The 16743-nt window shown below is 37.0% G+C and overlaps 1 long non-coding RNA gene across 1 annotated transcript; it reads left to right on the plus strand.

The window, feature by feature from the left end:
* Nucleotides 1-4655: 4655 nt before the first annotated feature.
* LOC143054805 (uncharacterized) lies at nt 4656-9918 on the plus strand. Its single transcript, XR_012971824.1, has 3 exons — nt 4656-7829; nt 8081-8335; nt 8500-9918. It is a non-coding gene; the product is annotated as an uncharacterized LOC143054805 (long non-coding RNA).
* Nucleotides 9919-16743: the final 6825 nt, after the last annotated feature.

Raw genomic sequence — 16743 nt, forward strand, 5'->3', positions numbered from 1 at the left:
AATCAGTAAAAAAAGTTTTGAAGATTACTGACAAAAAAAATGTACCTTTTCCCGAAAAGATCGCTACCGTCGGATATGTCTTTCAACAGCATTTCGAACTCACGATCCTGCATCTCAAGGAATGCTTCAGCCATTCTTCTTTGTATTGCAATGTGTTTGGGATACAATTGTCTTCAAGTTATTTTATACCATGTGAAGAAGAAAAGGATTACTTCATTTGAGTATTTTTAGAAACATGACGGTATTGAAAGATTGTGTGGCGCAATCTCTAAAGACATCTGTCCGAATTGTAACACAGTATCAAAGACACTTGAGTATCATGAAAATTTATTCATTTTGTAAAAACTTTTTTTATTGTTCTTTAGTAATTTTGACCTAAGTTGAACCACGAGGACCATTTGGTATGGAAGCGTCATCATTCTATTTTTGGTCTCACCTGCCAAAGTGCGTCACTTTTCTATGATGCAATAATTCAAGCTGAACATCAGCACAAGCATCATTTTCTTTTTGATAAAAAAAAACTTGAACATGTAAATTATGACCTCAGTTGAACCACGAGGACCATTTGGTATGGAAGCGTCATCATTCTTTTTTTGGTCTCACCTGCTAAAGTGCGTCACTTTTCTATGATGCAATAATTCAAGCTGAACATCAGCACAAGCATCCTTTTCTTTTTGATAAAAAAACTTGAACATGTAAATTATGTATTTTCAATAAACAGATGTCTATAGAGATTGCGCCATTTTCCGTTTAATATAAATAGCATATAGTTTAATATATAAAGGAAATACAGAAAAAGACAGAATAGAAAGTATGGGGCTAAAGTTTTAATTTCATTTTGTTTTACCATGACCTAGGTCATGGTGTTTTTTTTCAGTTTTCTTTAACGTGTATCTTCATGGAATATTTAAAGTATACATCAGTGTATTTTTTTTAGATTACAGGGGTATGCTGTAATTAACATCCCATCTAAACTGGTTACAACTATAACGTTATAACATGGATATCCATTAATCATGGAATATCCTATCTGTTCCCCCATTTGTTTTAAATAAACTATTCTATCTGACATTACTTTTTTATCACAGGGATAATGTACTGTCATATAGAGTAATTTTTTTAGCCCTTTTTTGCCAAAAAATTTACTTTTTCGTAGGTAAACTGATGTATACACATGCCTTTCCAAAACATGCCTTGTCAGTTGCATATTTACACGATATAACATTATATTTTTTCTGAATTTAACTAGGGTAAAAAAAAAAAAAAAGGCGTTTTAGAAATACAAAAGGAATTTGTGATACAATAACATTGACATTCATCTTAGTTGAATTATTCATGAAGTACTTCAGAATTTTTTTAAACACTTTCCTACATTTTTTCAAACATTTTTTACCATACTTTTGTTGTTAAAACGTTTGTTTCTTTATAAGTGTACACATCTTATACACCCCACCCCATCCCACCCCCCTCATTTTTCTTCAAAATAAAAAAAAAGTAATAAAATAACAAAACCAAAAATAATAATGAAAATTGATAATGGAAAATTCACTGTAATTGTTTTTGTAAAACTTGAGATCACGGGTCGTTATGTTCTCAAATTTTTATCTCCGACCCCCTTACCTCCGTCGGATATTTTCGCGCTGCACAAGTCAGATCAAATTACAATTACAACAATGGTGGTCAAACGTCTTCTTTTTGTGCTTATAGTATTAGTCTGTGTTTCAAAAGTTAGAAGCTCGTGTGTATCACATACGAGGTGTATGAAACTGTCATCTACATATCTCAAATGCGACTTCCCTGGGATGTGTGTGCGGATACCCGCATTCATAAGGAAAGTGTTATGTGTGTCTGGGACAATTGTGGAAGCAACAAAAAGACAAGGCCTTCAGCTCCACGGTTGTAAGGGTAAGTTGTGAATTACAATCAATAAAACACAAAAAAAAAGGTAGGGGGAATGGGGTATGGGTGTGGGTACCCAATCTAGATTCACATTGATAGAAAAAAAACACAAGAAAAACTCTTCAGCACGTCATAATTTTTTTTGGAACTAGGTCACCCCCGATATAATAAAGCGAACATTCACATTGTGTGACTGTCCCGAACTCAAGAAGAGATATGGAGAGAAGGGGGAGGGGTATGGTAGTATACATGCATCTTCCTCTATTTGAAGAAAACGGAATACGCACCACGTACATTTTATTTATTCACAAACTGATATATACGTATATCATACACTCCTTTTTTTTTCTTCTTCGGAATAGGTGTATATTTAATGTCACAATACATAAAAAGCATTATCATCTAGCCGGTCAAGTGTTGACAGATTGAACACAGGGTAAAGTGGGTTGTATCAAAACAAGTTTGTGTTCAATCAATTATAAAAACCTTACATATTTCTTTCTTAAATGATTGAACAAAAATTTTTTTTTACCGATTCACCCTACATTTTTACTTTTTTTTCAGGCAATCGCTTTTAAAGCAACTAGTTCAAAATTTAAGTGTTATTTTACCGCAACAATTGCTAGAGAAGAATGGGGGGGGGGGGGGGGGGGGGCATTTCAAACAATGTTCTCACCGGTTTATATAAACTACAATATTTTTATTGAAAAAATGGTGCCCTCTTTTAGTATAAGAAAGTGAGGGGGGTAATTATAAAATGGCTAAATATATCAAGAATTTAGGTTACACCGGATATTAATTGTAAAAACGTTAATAACCAGTGGCGAATAGTAACATAACCTTACAATAAGCGGTAACTGTAAAATAATTAAACAAAATACCCCATGACGCTTATATGTTAAAAAAATTAATATTTGTACAACAGAAAAAAGATTTTTCAATCAAGTTTCATGAGTTTTTACTTTTTTCTTTACTAGAGCTACACCACAAAGAAGAAGAAGAAGAAGAAGAAGAAGAAAAGAAGAAACAATTGTTTGTTAAACCAGAAGATAGAGTAGCGCTTATTCCTTTTCGGGGAGAGACGGGTATCGAGGAGAGACCCCGTAAAAACACTGACACCCCCCTAGACACTCCCTGTCCTCCAACAACAGGGGGTTTCATGGATGTACTAGGTATGAATCTTTATTTTATTGGAGGGAGTTAAAAATAGAAATGAATATTAATTTTCCTGTAAAAACAGTTCTCTTTTTTTGTGTTTTGTGTCAAATGTGTTTAAACTAATTAATCATATGTGTTTAGTATAGAATACAATAAACTAGACGAGGTAGATGTATGGGGGAAACAAATCATTTCAAATTTAAAAGTATACATGAAACTCTTTTTGTACGTGTGACACAAAAACTGTCACAGTTTGACATATTCTTATTAGTGTTTACATTTTTATTTTTCCAGATAAACTCCTGAGTTGTTTAGGTGGGGTGTTACTAACCCTAGTCATTTGGTATGTGAAATGGCGGGTCGTCCGCAGAAAGAGGAGGACAAGGAGAAGAAAAGAAGTGTATGGCACACCATTGCATACAATGAGACGCTGTATCTCCTCACCAAATGTTAATTTTTAAAACTATTGTAGTAGAGCATGTATATATTTTTATGTAGTACGAGACACAACTTGTTTTATCTTTTTCATTCTTTTATATGTTAGCTACATCTGTTTTACACCCTGTCGTCTTTTTTATATTTATAATTTTTTTTTCTTTGAGTGTCACTCTCCCGTACATTATCTTTTATAAGAAGTGAAAAAGTACCATGTGTTTTCGACTTTTAAGTTTAAATAATTATATTTGAGATTCATGAAGATTGTTAAGTTTTAATTTTTTACAGATGTTGAATTGTATTTTTAGTGTTGGATGAAAAAAAAATGTAAGACATTTAATGGGGTTTAACTTTATATATATATATATACACTCCTACATGGATACCAGTGGATCATCGGATTTATCAAATCGAGATGGTTAAATAATCAATTTGAAAAATGATCATTTAACTATCCAGATTGGATAATCCACGAGTTGAAATAATTCTGGTTCTCTAATGATTGAAAAACTAATTTTTCATTTTTTTTTGTTAAACATAATTTCCTTCGAGTGCCTTTTTACATTCCACAAAGTTGTCAACTTCATTCACACTGGTAGCATCCAGTGGTGTTAAAAAGTTATGATCCTTAAACTCATCCAATCATCGTCCGAGATCACTGGCAGCCACGCGTCAACTACTTGTTATATGCAAAGGGGGGTCGGAAAGGGGGTTACGCTAGCACAGAATAAAAGAAATGAAAATATTTGGTCGTGATTTTAAAGATTTTGTTTGGGTAGTTGCAAGATTTGAAATGGATAGACTTTAAATTAATTTCTGAGTAACGTGATACAATTATTATCTACCTCTTACTGTATATTTTTTTTTTGGAACATTTTTTCCCCCGGTTAACGAAGGTACGACTTATCCGTCGAATCATAATGTTATGTCTTTTTCAAGAACAAATAGTTTGATAGTATAATTAAAGAACCAATATTGTAGAATTAAAGTTGTAAATAAACTATATTTAAAAAAAAACATGTCTTCTTTTTTTTATTAGTTATAAGGTAGTGTGTATGTCTTATCTATATATTGGTATCGTAATACATTTTGAAATATCAGGGGGAAAATACCTAATGTATTCTGTGGTACTTCTGCATTCGGAACCTGTATCTGGTATGATAATGCAACATCTGTGTTAAAAAAACGTATAGCAATGGCTTAAACGAATTCAAACACACACACACACACACACACACCCTTTTTATCAGTAATTAACTCTTGTGTAATATATCAAATAACATTTCTCTTCTCAGATGGAAGAGTCTCAAGTTCTTACAGACATCATAAACTGTTTTACTTCCATTGATCAGTTGCTGACATTTGCTCACACATACGGGTTACAGGATGATCCGACTGTTCAACTCCGACTCGCTCATTTAAGAAGACAAACAAATCCGTTGCATATCAAATGCACCACATGTGGAGAACTTTTTCGCGACCAAGAAAAATACGATTTACATGTTGTATATCACGAGACAATTAGAGATTTCGACTTGAACGTATTTGATGAACCTCATTCAGTCTCAACTCATGCTCAAACTATCAACCCCCATAAGAGGAAAACATCCAGTTTGGTGTCATCCACTGATACAACCCAGGGATCCCCGCCGACCAAAAAAAAAGCAAGTGTTCCCCAAAACCAGTATGGTGCCGGTGTAGACACCCCTTCTACACACAAAATTTCAAAGAAAAGGGAACGAACCTACACCAAAAATGGGGCCATAGACACTACTTACGATGTTAAATTTTCAGATAACTTACAAAATAAGAAGTTGATGAACATAGTCGATGATTTACACAAGATATTTGACGATGTTCTCGGTCAGGTCCGTGAAGGATCCCAGGACAACAGTCTTGCTCGACTTATCATTGAACACAATGGGTTAACGGACCCCATTGTCGTTCCTTTACAAGAATTGAAAAAAATGGACGCATCTACGGTAATGGACGAAATAGGGAAAGTTTTACAAAGCAACGAAGAGTTACCTGTAGATGACAGTTTTTCTGTTACAGTAGGTCGAATCGACATTCCATCCGGCGGAGGGAGGGTAGGCATCACAAAGTTGATGGGCGAAAATAACAGTATAGAACGTAAACGCTCACTCATTAGTAGATCTAGTGAAACTATGTGTATGCCTATGGCAATATCCATTTGCTTCCTGAAATCTTGTCGTACCGTATCACCCGATGAATGGAAGACACTAACGTCAGAGGACAAAGGGTGTATGGCGGACAAAGTTTTGAAATATAGGTCGGTCCCAATGTGGTTCTATAGACATGTAATGGACAAAGGGAGAAAAGCATGTATCAACTTCGCAAAACGTCTCTGTAAATTAGCCGATGTCCGTACCGATAAGCCGTGTAACATCAAAGAAATAGAACGGTTTGAAAAGGTAGTAGACTTGCAAATTTTAGTCATTTCGGCAAAATTGGGAAACAAATTCATTCGCATTGGCGAGAATGAAACAGACCGAAAAAAAGTCTTTCTTTACCTGATTGAAACGGACGAATGTAAACATTTTGCAGCCATAGTGAGTATTACAGGATTCTTTTCTTCTAATCACTTTTGTACACACTGTCTGAAACCGTACAGTGACAAAGGTACACATTCTTGTGAGACCACGTGTACCGTATGCTGCAGTTCAAACTGTATTTTAACAGACACCCTTTTGTCTTGTCGGGCGTGTAACAGAACCTGCAGATCCATTGCCTGCTTTCAGAGACACACGGAGGAAAAGAAAGTAAAGAAAGGACCGTCGTACACGGAATGTGAAAAAAGGTACCAGTGCAAAACATGTAAAAAAGTTCTAATTACAGAGGAACGTCCAACCGAGCTTCATCAATGTGGAGAATGGAAGTGTCCCTGTTGTCTGGATTACCAACCAGAAGAACATTTATGCTACCAAAGGGCTATCAATACCGAGCTAACCGATAAACAGATGATATTTTTCGATTGCGAAACAACACAAGACACACTTCTACAATGTGAAAGCGGGCATTTACCGTCCGTCGAGAGATGTCTAAATTGTAAAGACAAAGACAAAGCGTGCACGCAGTGTAAACTCTGTCAAAACTGTGGCAAATCTTCGTGTGGGACAAATGAACATAAGGTGAATTTCATCTGCATGCAAACAGCGTGCGATCGCTGTAAAGACAAACAGATATCTCATGAACCTAAATGCAACTTTTGTGGAGTTCGATGTTCGATGTGCGATAAAAAAGAAAAGAAAGTATTTAAAAACGACCCCTGTTTGAGTACATGTGGTTTCAGGGAAAGAATATTTCGTGGTGAACACGCCACTGATGCATTCTGTAGAAGAGTATTCACCGAGCAGTATAAAAACGGGGTTGTCTTGTCTCACAACGGATCTGGCTACGATAACTATTTTCTAATTGACTGGTTGATTTCAAACTCTATCCGTCCAGACATTATTTTCAACGGAACGAAAATTATGTACATGTTGGTAGGTCGAGGATTGAACATCAGAGTTTTAGATTCGTTAAATTTTTTACCCATGAAGCTGTCAAAAGTTCCTAAAGCGTTTGGCTTGAAGGAATTGAAAAAAGGCTACTTCCCTCATTTTTTCAATACAATGGATAATCAAAGTTATATCGGTCCCTATCCGGACATTAAATATTACGGCTGTGATTACATGAATACAGACGATAGAAGGGATTTCTTGACTTGGTATAGGACGAAAACAAACGAAGAGTTTGACTTTGCGAAAGAAATAAGAGAATATTGTTGCAGTGACACAACGATCTTACGGGAGGGAGTGTTGCGATTTCGCGATCTTATGTTGGAGGTCACGGGTACGGAGAACACGGAAAACACAAGCCGTCAAAGCGTTGATGTTTTGGATTATGTGACCATTGCAAGTGTGTGTATGGGTATTTACAAGACTAATTTTTTAAAAGAACAATATGACGTGGAAGTCAAGATGCAAGACACTGATCATATCGAGATGAAACCTATGAAATCTACACAGAAGGGCTTCGATATTTGGGATCAAGAAACTTGGAAGTCTTCCGACATGTTCTTATCCGAAAATTCACAGCGATCATTTGGTCAGCGAAAATTCGTCAGAAGTCCACTGGCCCATGTACCATCAGAAGGGTACACAAAGAGATTTAATCACAGCCGAAGTTCAATACTATGGTTGGAGTGGATGATGAATGATGAAAACGTGTTTATTCAACATGCCTTGAATCGTGGGGAATTCAAAATTCCTGGAACCAAGTTTCATGTCGATGGGTATTGCCAAGAGACCAACGATGTCTTTGAATTTTTAGGGGTAAGTGTTATCTATTTTCTTTGACAGAGGGGGAAGGGGGAGGGATGGGGAGTGACCCCTCCGCCCCCCTCCCCGGTCACCGCCGCCGCCGCCGCCGCGGACCGGGCGCGTTTTTATGGCACGCTGCCGGGTAACTTGGACACGCGTATTGAAGATACGTCGTCATGGCACACGCGAGAGGGATTTCATTGGACACGCGTTTCCCACATACCAATATACACTATAATTTAATATATATTTTTTTGTTACAGTGTCATTGGCATGGATGTAGGAAATGTTTCCCGTGTGAAAGAAACGAAACGAAAAGCCCTTTAACGAAACAGTCGATGGAGGAATTGTATGTGATAACAAAAAAAAGAGAGCAGACTATACGAGGACTTGGTTATGGTTATCGACGGATATGGGAGCACGAGTTCGCCTCTCGATTGAATTCAAACACGAGATTGAAAATATTTGCAGAAAATCATGAAATTGAAGAACGCCTTGACCCACGCCATGCATTTTTTGTAAGTAAGCAGCACATAATTAAACATAAAAGGTATTGGAGAATAAACATGTTTGCCTATTGCTCTGAAGTTAACTTTCTTGAAATGTAAGATTGTGTTATTATTTCACCCGTATCACATTTAGTGTTGTTCTCATTCCTCATTATAATTTCTTTTTTTTACAGGGTGGACGAACCGACACGACAAAGTTATATCATAAAGTGGGAAAAGACGAACAGATTAAATACGTAGATTTCACATCTTTATACCCATGGACAAACAAATATTGTCGCTATCCACTGCATCACCCTGAGATCATCACTAAGAATTTCGAAGATTTGGATAAATACTTTGGATTGTGCCACGTTAAAATTTTACCACCCACAAACCTGTATCACGCCGTTTTACCTTACCGTTGTAACGGAAAACTCACCTTCCCACTCTGTAGAACGTGTGCTGAAACAACAAATCAATATAAATGTACACACAACGATCAGGAGCGATGTATTACCGGTACATATGCTACACCCGAAATTATGTTAGCACAAAAGAAAGGGTACCGCGTATTAAAAGTGCACGAAGTGTGGCATTTTCCAGATAGTACACAATACGACAAAAAAACTAATTCTGGGGGATTGTTCACAGACTACGTTCAGATGTTTTTGAAAATTAAACAGGAGGCAAGTGGTTTTCCTCCCCATTGCACATCAGAAGAAGACAAACGAGAATACATTCGATTGTATAAAGAAAACGAAGGCATTGACTTAAACTATGATAACATCAAGGTAAATCCAGGGTTACGTAGTCTTGCCAAGTTGTGCCTCAACAGTTTCTGGGGGAAATTTGGACAACGGCTGTTCCTGAAAAGACATTCTTTTTTCCACGAATCAGAGGCTGACAAATTCTTTCAGATAGTATCAGACCCTACTAAAGTAGTCGAAAATTTTCACATTGTTTCAAACGATACAATACAACTAGAATGGTCACAACATTCGAAGTTCCCTCCTGTTGATGTGAAAACCAACATCTTCATTGCCATTTTCACAACAATGTGGGCTAGATTGAAACTGTACGAAGTATTAGACATGTTGGACGAACGAGTGCTTTACACAGACACTGATAGCTGCATCTACGTCAGTAAGAAAGGGAAACCGGAACCATCGTTAGGCAATTATTTGGGGGACCTCACATCCGAAATACCTGCGGACGAGGGATATATTGTTGAGTTTGTTTCCGGTGGACCGAAAAACTATGCTTATCGAACACTAAAAAGTGAAACGTGTAAGGTCAAAGGTTTTACACTCAATTTTACGAATTCGAATATTGTCAATTTCAATTCTGTCAAGGAAATGATAACAAGTAACAGAGATATGTGCAAAACGTTAACAAATCCTACTAAAATATGTCGACTGCCTAACCAGAGAAAACTATTCAGCAGAGAAGAAAAAAAGAAATATAAATTCACGTATGACAAACGTGTTATTCTGTCCAACTGTAATACAGTCCCTTATGGTTATAAATAAAAAGACTATTCTGCAGACTAAATAAACTTTTATTGAAACAAATTGTTAACATTAGTTGTACAATAAAGAAGTCAATATTTTAACCATCGAATGTTTTCTTTTTTGTTTGATGTACCAGGCAAGATGTCTCTCCTCCCGTTCCCCTTAACGAAAAGGCCTCCAGACTGTGTCAATGAACTCCCTTTCCGTTCTGCTATTAATCTCTTTGGAACATCAAGTTTATGTAAAAGGTCTTGAAACTGCGTACTTCCAACGGGTGTTTTTCTCTGTCGTGTTGATACGGTGTACTTAATTATATCTAGAATGTTTGAACCAGTAATGGTTTCCCCGTTCAGTTCTAATTCTCCTTGCTGGTTATGGTTAACCACATCTTTGTCTTGGGCTAAAACGAATCTGTACAGCTCGGTAGCATGTTTTTTCAAATTGTGAGGGAAGGAATATCCTATCACTGACATAAAATTATTATCGGATTTTTCATCGTGGTCGTTTGTCATTCTTTCATCTTTTCCCGGATTTGTTGGTTCGATCGGTTGTGGTTGTTTCATGAGACGTTCATATCGTTCCTTAGATATGAGTATTAGCTCCTGTGCCATTACTGCTCGTCTAGAAGTGACAGAACAGGTTTAATCAAGAGCGAAGTCAGTGTAGGATGTCTCACTAAAATATTCCTTTTCCGCCTGTATGTGATCGATCGAGATGACAAGGAACGAATGTGTAGTATGTAAGGTCGTAGCTTTCTTATATGATGGGGGTTTATCTGCAAACTACCTCTGTAAATATTCAGTGATATTTCCGATATGATATTCATTTGTTCGTTCGAGGCTGACTGAATCAACACTTTCCGTTGTCTGGGGTCAGCCTCATACAAAAATTTCAGAAATGTACTGTTTGATGTAATCCGCAACGGCATTTTTTCACAAATGGTACTTTACTTCTGTCTGTTCTACTTTTTATTACTTTGGAGCATATACAATCGTGACGTCATCGGTTGGAAAAATCGAAGTACGCAATCGGTACTTTTTATTAGTATACGGGGCCAAGTCACAGACAAGATATCCCCCAACTGAAACACTACTGATAGCTTTATCATAAGCTTCTTTGAAATAATTAGTCTCGCCAGGAAATGCTTGACTTGCAAAGTAGAGGAGTTGTTTTTTATCCCTGTTATTGGCCATGAGTACAAAAATGTGAGTGTTCAAGCTTATGGACCTGAAATGTGTTCCTTTTTCAAATAGGTTTTGGGTAATGAAAATTACCGAACAGTTCCTGTGATGTGAAAGTGCGGTAGCAAGGTGTAAAGCCTCTTCACTCTTACTGATTATTCTCATCATGTCATCAAGAACAATGACAGTGTGCGTATCAGGATGGGTCCATTCTATAATGTCACTTCTTGTGGGGAATCCCTCGTGCAAGATGAAATTGGGTATTGTTTTTTCAGCATGTCCAAACACAGGTTGAAACTCTGAATAACAGTATATTGTTTTGACTGGTGGTGTCTTAAACATGGTCGCTGCGTGTGTTAGTAATTTCATTATAAAAGTAGTCTTTCCACTTTGAGTAGCCCCTGACACCATGAACGTGCAAGGACTTTGAAACGGTAAAATTGTGTTAGAAGTTGTCATCTTAACGTCTAGATGAGGTATGAGGGAGTAAGACACATAATAGATGACTAAATACAATGTACAAAAACACATATTTTATTGACACAAGCCGTAAAAGGTGTTGACAAAATTGAATACAATACGATCGTTTACATTAAGGTTTGAATCAAACATCTTGACAATACAATTTAATGAATATTTAAAGCATAGTTTCAACATGAGAAATGTTAGCACAAAATATCCACAGCGAGAAGAAGACTTTGGCTGTACTTGAATATTAAAACATTCGTATTTGCTCACATTACAATTCAAAAAATGTTTTAGTTCTTCTCCATAAAATTCAGGGGGCTTGCCAAAACTGTCGAAGAAAAACCCGTTGGACTTATTCTCTAACACAATGGCTATCTAATGTTCTCCTGGTCGATCACTCGTATGGTTGTTCACGATGTAGGCACTAGGGTAGTGCAATATATCCTTTGGTAAATTGTTTTTAGCAAATACTCCTTTCACACGACGTCGTATACAAGGATTTGATCTGATGGCACATTCTAGTTCGTATCCATTCATGATTGAATGTAGCGAACGTTGCGGGAATGATCTATCTCTAGAAACGAATCAAATACTCCAAATGCTATACAAGTTACAGCAGAGGGTAGTCCAGTCTTGAACTTGATTTCAACTCGCACATTTCCGTGCTTCACCAAGTTTATATAGTCATCTCCGAGTCCTTTCGGGTCCAATGGAAAAGCGTACAAGGTATACCCTTTTCCGAAATCCTCTCTAGTTATGGTGAGTCCAACATCTTTATTTAACTTTTCACACACTTCAAATAAATTTGTGTATGCCGTCGCATACTGTCGATTATCTCCAAAGTCGAGTTTTAATGGTCTCGATGGAACGCTCTCTCCGTTTACATACAGCCCTACGTCGGTGGCATCGTAATGATTGAAAAAGAAGGGGTTGGTACCGTACGTACCATTACCACTTTCTTGTGATATCAACCCAAGTACTAGAGTGCTTGGACGGAGTGTGAACATATTATCCCAAATGAACTCTCTGGAGTCTTTATTGATGGTATTTCGTTTAACTTCCGTCCGTTGAAAATAGTAACGAACAGGTTTGGTTTCTATCTGTTTCAAATGGTTAACAATGACGCCCGGATCGACTTTGATTTTGCAGGCCTTATAAACACAATCTAGCAACTGCAGTTTATAGCTGGGGGTGTCTTCGCCCGATATGATGAAAAATTGATCGGTACTGCGATAAAGCTTGATATACAAGTCAACGCCTTGAATTAAATGACGATCCAGTGAAAATATGTCTTCAAACAGGGGGCCCTCCATTTCAAATTCTCTACTGCTCTTGATGAAATCACGACGGAGAATCAATCCGGTGTTAGCTCCGTTTTTTCCATCCGTATTGGCTAAATCACCGGAATCTTTCATGAATAGTTGTGATTGAAGCTGTGATTTCTGTTCGTCGGTACCACTGGTGAGTATAGTTTTGAGATAAGCTTTCCATGGGTAGTTTGAAGTATTCAAAGAGACAAGTTTATTGTTCATATACACGTCCATCTGAGACCACATAGCTTGAAGAGGTAAATTTACAATACTCGATGTATCTGCATCGTCAAATGTCGTTCCATCGGCCTTGATGAGTTTTGCCCGTACGTATAACTTACTACGTTTTAAATCCATGTATTCCGGACCTTGTCCAGAAACGAAAAAATCTACAGTGGATACATCTGGGGAGGTAAAGTTTGACATTGGCCTAGTTTCCGTATAAAAAATCCTATCAACAGCTACTTGATTCTTCGGTTCGTCAAATAAGTCCAACTCCATTGGAATGCTGATTTCTTTGTTTTCTTCGTTCAGATACGCCATTTCTTCGATGTGTGTCTATCAAATATGGATGGAACTGTTTCGAAATCTATCTTTCGTGTCTTATTCTTTTTACCGAGTTTTTTCTTGGGTTTTGCAGTCCTTTTAGATTTCCGCTTTTTAGCTGTTGCCCCTTTAAGTTTTCCGACAGGAATGCGGTTTGGTTTTGATTTTTTTCTTTTTATACCGACTGCTTTTATTTTATTCTCTCTGACGTGGGGTTCTTTGTCGTGCTTCTGTTGTATCAGTTCTGAAACAGCACGGTCTGCAATTGCAACTGTTGGGGCCACTTGTTCGACCTTTGTTTCATTTTCATGTCCGTTTTTCTTTCGCATTGCAAAACGATGTCTACCAAATCGTCTGGCAAACCCCCTTCCTAACTGGTTATTATGTTGCTTTTTTAAATCACTCGCTTTCTTTATTACTTCGCCCCATGCTAATGTATCACTCACGTATGGGGTTTTTGACATCACTGCAGAAAGGGATACTTTTTAAAGTGAAGTGTCACACACGCTTCCAAATTAATAAATGAGCACGGGCGCCCTTTTCCGTCGTTTATATAGATATGAATTTGATTCACTTGTCCCAAACGTACTGGAACGTAATAAGGTGTGTTAAAGATGAAGTTGGTTCTGAAATGTTTTGTTTTTTTAGTTACATACATCTCTGTTGCATCTTTACTGATGTGAACTTTTCGCAGGAGCGGTTTTTCTGTAGAACCTACAAAACTCTCCTCACAAATATTTGAATACACGTAAACATCGTCTATAAATTTCGACGAGCTTTTATAAGTGATATCTATTTCTGTCAAGGCGACTACCCAGTAAGCTTCTAGATTTATTTGCCTATCCAACTGCACAGTGAAGTCATGGGCAGTATTTTTTTCAAACAAATGGGTTCCATCGGTCGACTTAAGAACCATGCGTATACTCATCTTGGAAGGAAATGATGTTCTGTGAAAAGAAGTCGTGTTATTTATTCAGTCTGGATGTCTGAAACGGGAATCCATGAGTCGAACTTTTTAGGGTAACCAAGCCAACGCACAAGTACCTGTTTAGTCCCGTTTCTTTTTTGTCTTTTAATAACTTTTTCTATTTTCCATTTAGTCTCGCTATCCTTCCGTACTTTCTGAACCTCGCTGTCTTGGAAGGTCCCTTCTATTTCTTCATTTTGAAGATCCGATACTTTATATAGACTCAGATTTTGTCGAAAATACCGACGACTTATCTTAAATATCTCTTCTGTCCATTTCTGTTGGTAGCCGCGTTGAAACGGGTGACGTTTGAATGTAAGTCTGACAAGAGTACCTATCGTATATCTAAAGCTCTTTTTCCTTCTTTTGCTCTTTGTTTTTTTAACGACTTTCTTATTCCTTTTCTTAGGGTGTCGAGCAAGATACGCACTTAAACGAACTTCTCCTGCATTTTGTTTATTCACTTCTATCGGTGAAAATCCACCTAGTGTACGATGGGGTCTTGCGTTATACCCCTTTACTATATCTTGTATGACATTAACGTATTTATACGTTTGATTGTGTCTGAAATATCTATATAAAATCGACTTGAGACTTCGGATACTTCTCTCCACAATTGCACATTTTGTATCATTTAAAGAATAGTATGCGTTTATCCCCTGGTTTGAAAGGTATTTTCGTACGTACTGGTTCTTAAATTCTTTCCCCAAATCTGATCGAATAGAGGTAGGCTTCCTGGTTCCGCTCAACACCTTTTTCAAAGCGTAGAGTACACTGGTGTGGGTTTTATCCTTAATTGGTTGTATCCATAGAAACTTAGAAAAGCAATCAATAACAAACAATAAAAATTTAAAACCAGAATTGAAGCTTTGGATGTTATCTACCTGAGCTAAATCCATTTCCCAGAGACTATCTATTGTATCCACAACATATCGGCTTCGTCGAAATCTGTGTACAATATTTCTTGATAGACTGTACGAGTCCTGGTCTTGTAACCATTGTTTTATTTTGTGTCTTCCTATTTTAATTTTCCCCTCTTGTTTAACTATTTTGTATAATTTGTCAGAACCTGTAAATGCTGCAGCATGTTTAGGGTCGTGCCATATTTTGCGTAAATAGTCCTCATAGTTTAACGAACTCATTTCGAATAATAACCCGGTGTTTAGGTGTACAGGATATTTATTTCTTTTTTTTTCCTACGGTTGATTCTATTTTTTTCTTTTTAATTCGGGCGGGGGGTGAAGATTTCAGTTTGTTTTTCTTTTTTTTCCATATGTGTATAAAGTGATAAACAAAAACTCACAAACCCTCATAAAAAAAACTCAATATTTTAATCATTCTCTTTTATTTATTTATATTTACAATAAAGTAACAACAAAACATCAATCATTATTATTGTCTCAGTTCTTTACCAGCTCTTTTCACGGCATCGTTGATAGTTGTTCTTAATCTCTGAATATATCTCCATTGTTTAGCGTTTAAGAGTACACCATTGTTCTGCTTGAAGTCTTTGAAATGTCCTATATCTATCCAGACTTGTTTTTGGAATGAACAAACGGTAACTTTATAATACCCCGGGAGATCAAACTGTTTCAGATATCCACAGGTCGTTTTGTTTATCACCACACCGCTACTCCCATAATCTATCGTAATCTTTTTACAGTCCGTGTTGTTTTTGGGTAACCTCCGTGACATTCCACTGGTTACAGCTACACTTGTTGACATCAAAGCAAGGATGACAACGACTCCAGTCCATTTTATTACGTCTATATGCATGGAATACTTTTCATATATTGACGCCATATCGGACGCCAAACTTAACTGTGATGGCATCTTACTGCCCATTGTAAATCTGATGGGCTGTTCGTCATTTCTTTCTACCATATCACTCTCGACAGACAGGTTTCTAGAAATCATGTTGTCCCCTGAATCGTCAATAGGCGTAATGAACAACTTATATACTTTTAAAGTTTTTATACACTCACTGTTCATAAAGGTTCACCAAAAGGGTTACAGGTTGAACAGCTGAGCATCCCTTCTTGGTTTTGATGGTCTTCTGATAAAATACATGGGGTCGTGTTTTCAAATTCAGGAACGGCCTCTCTAACGGCAGGAAATGTCCCCTTTAATGCCTCCCACTTGTCATATGTAAGAGAAATCCCCTTCTTTGTTGAAACTATCTGATTTGTATCAGGGGTCATCCAACGTTGTCTGACATCAACTGTTGGATAAATTTTGTTCACCGTGATGTAAACACCTTTACCCAGATGGAAGGTCATTTCAGGAACCTCTGTAACGTTATCAATCATCTGACCTATAGCATCCTCTATTTCATTTACATACATTTCTAAAAGCTGCCACTGGTTCAGATTCAAGGCGATTCCTTTTTTCGTAGGAACATATATGGCTGCCGAATTCTTTTCGTATTTCCGGATATGAATCAGGACTTTAT

This window comes from Mytilus galloprovincialis, chromosome 12 (assembly GCF_965363235.1).
Source record: "Mytilus galloprovincialis chromosome 12, xbMytGall1.hap1.1, whole genome shotgun sequence".
In the NCBI taxonomy this organism is placed as follows: Eukaryota; Metazoa; Mollusca; class Bivalvia; order Mytilida; family Mytilidae; genus Mytilus; species Mytilus galloprovincialis.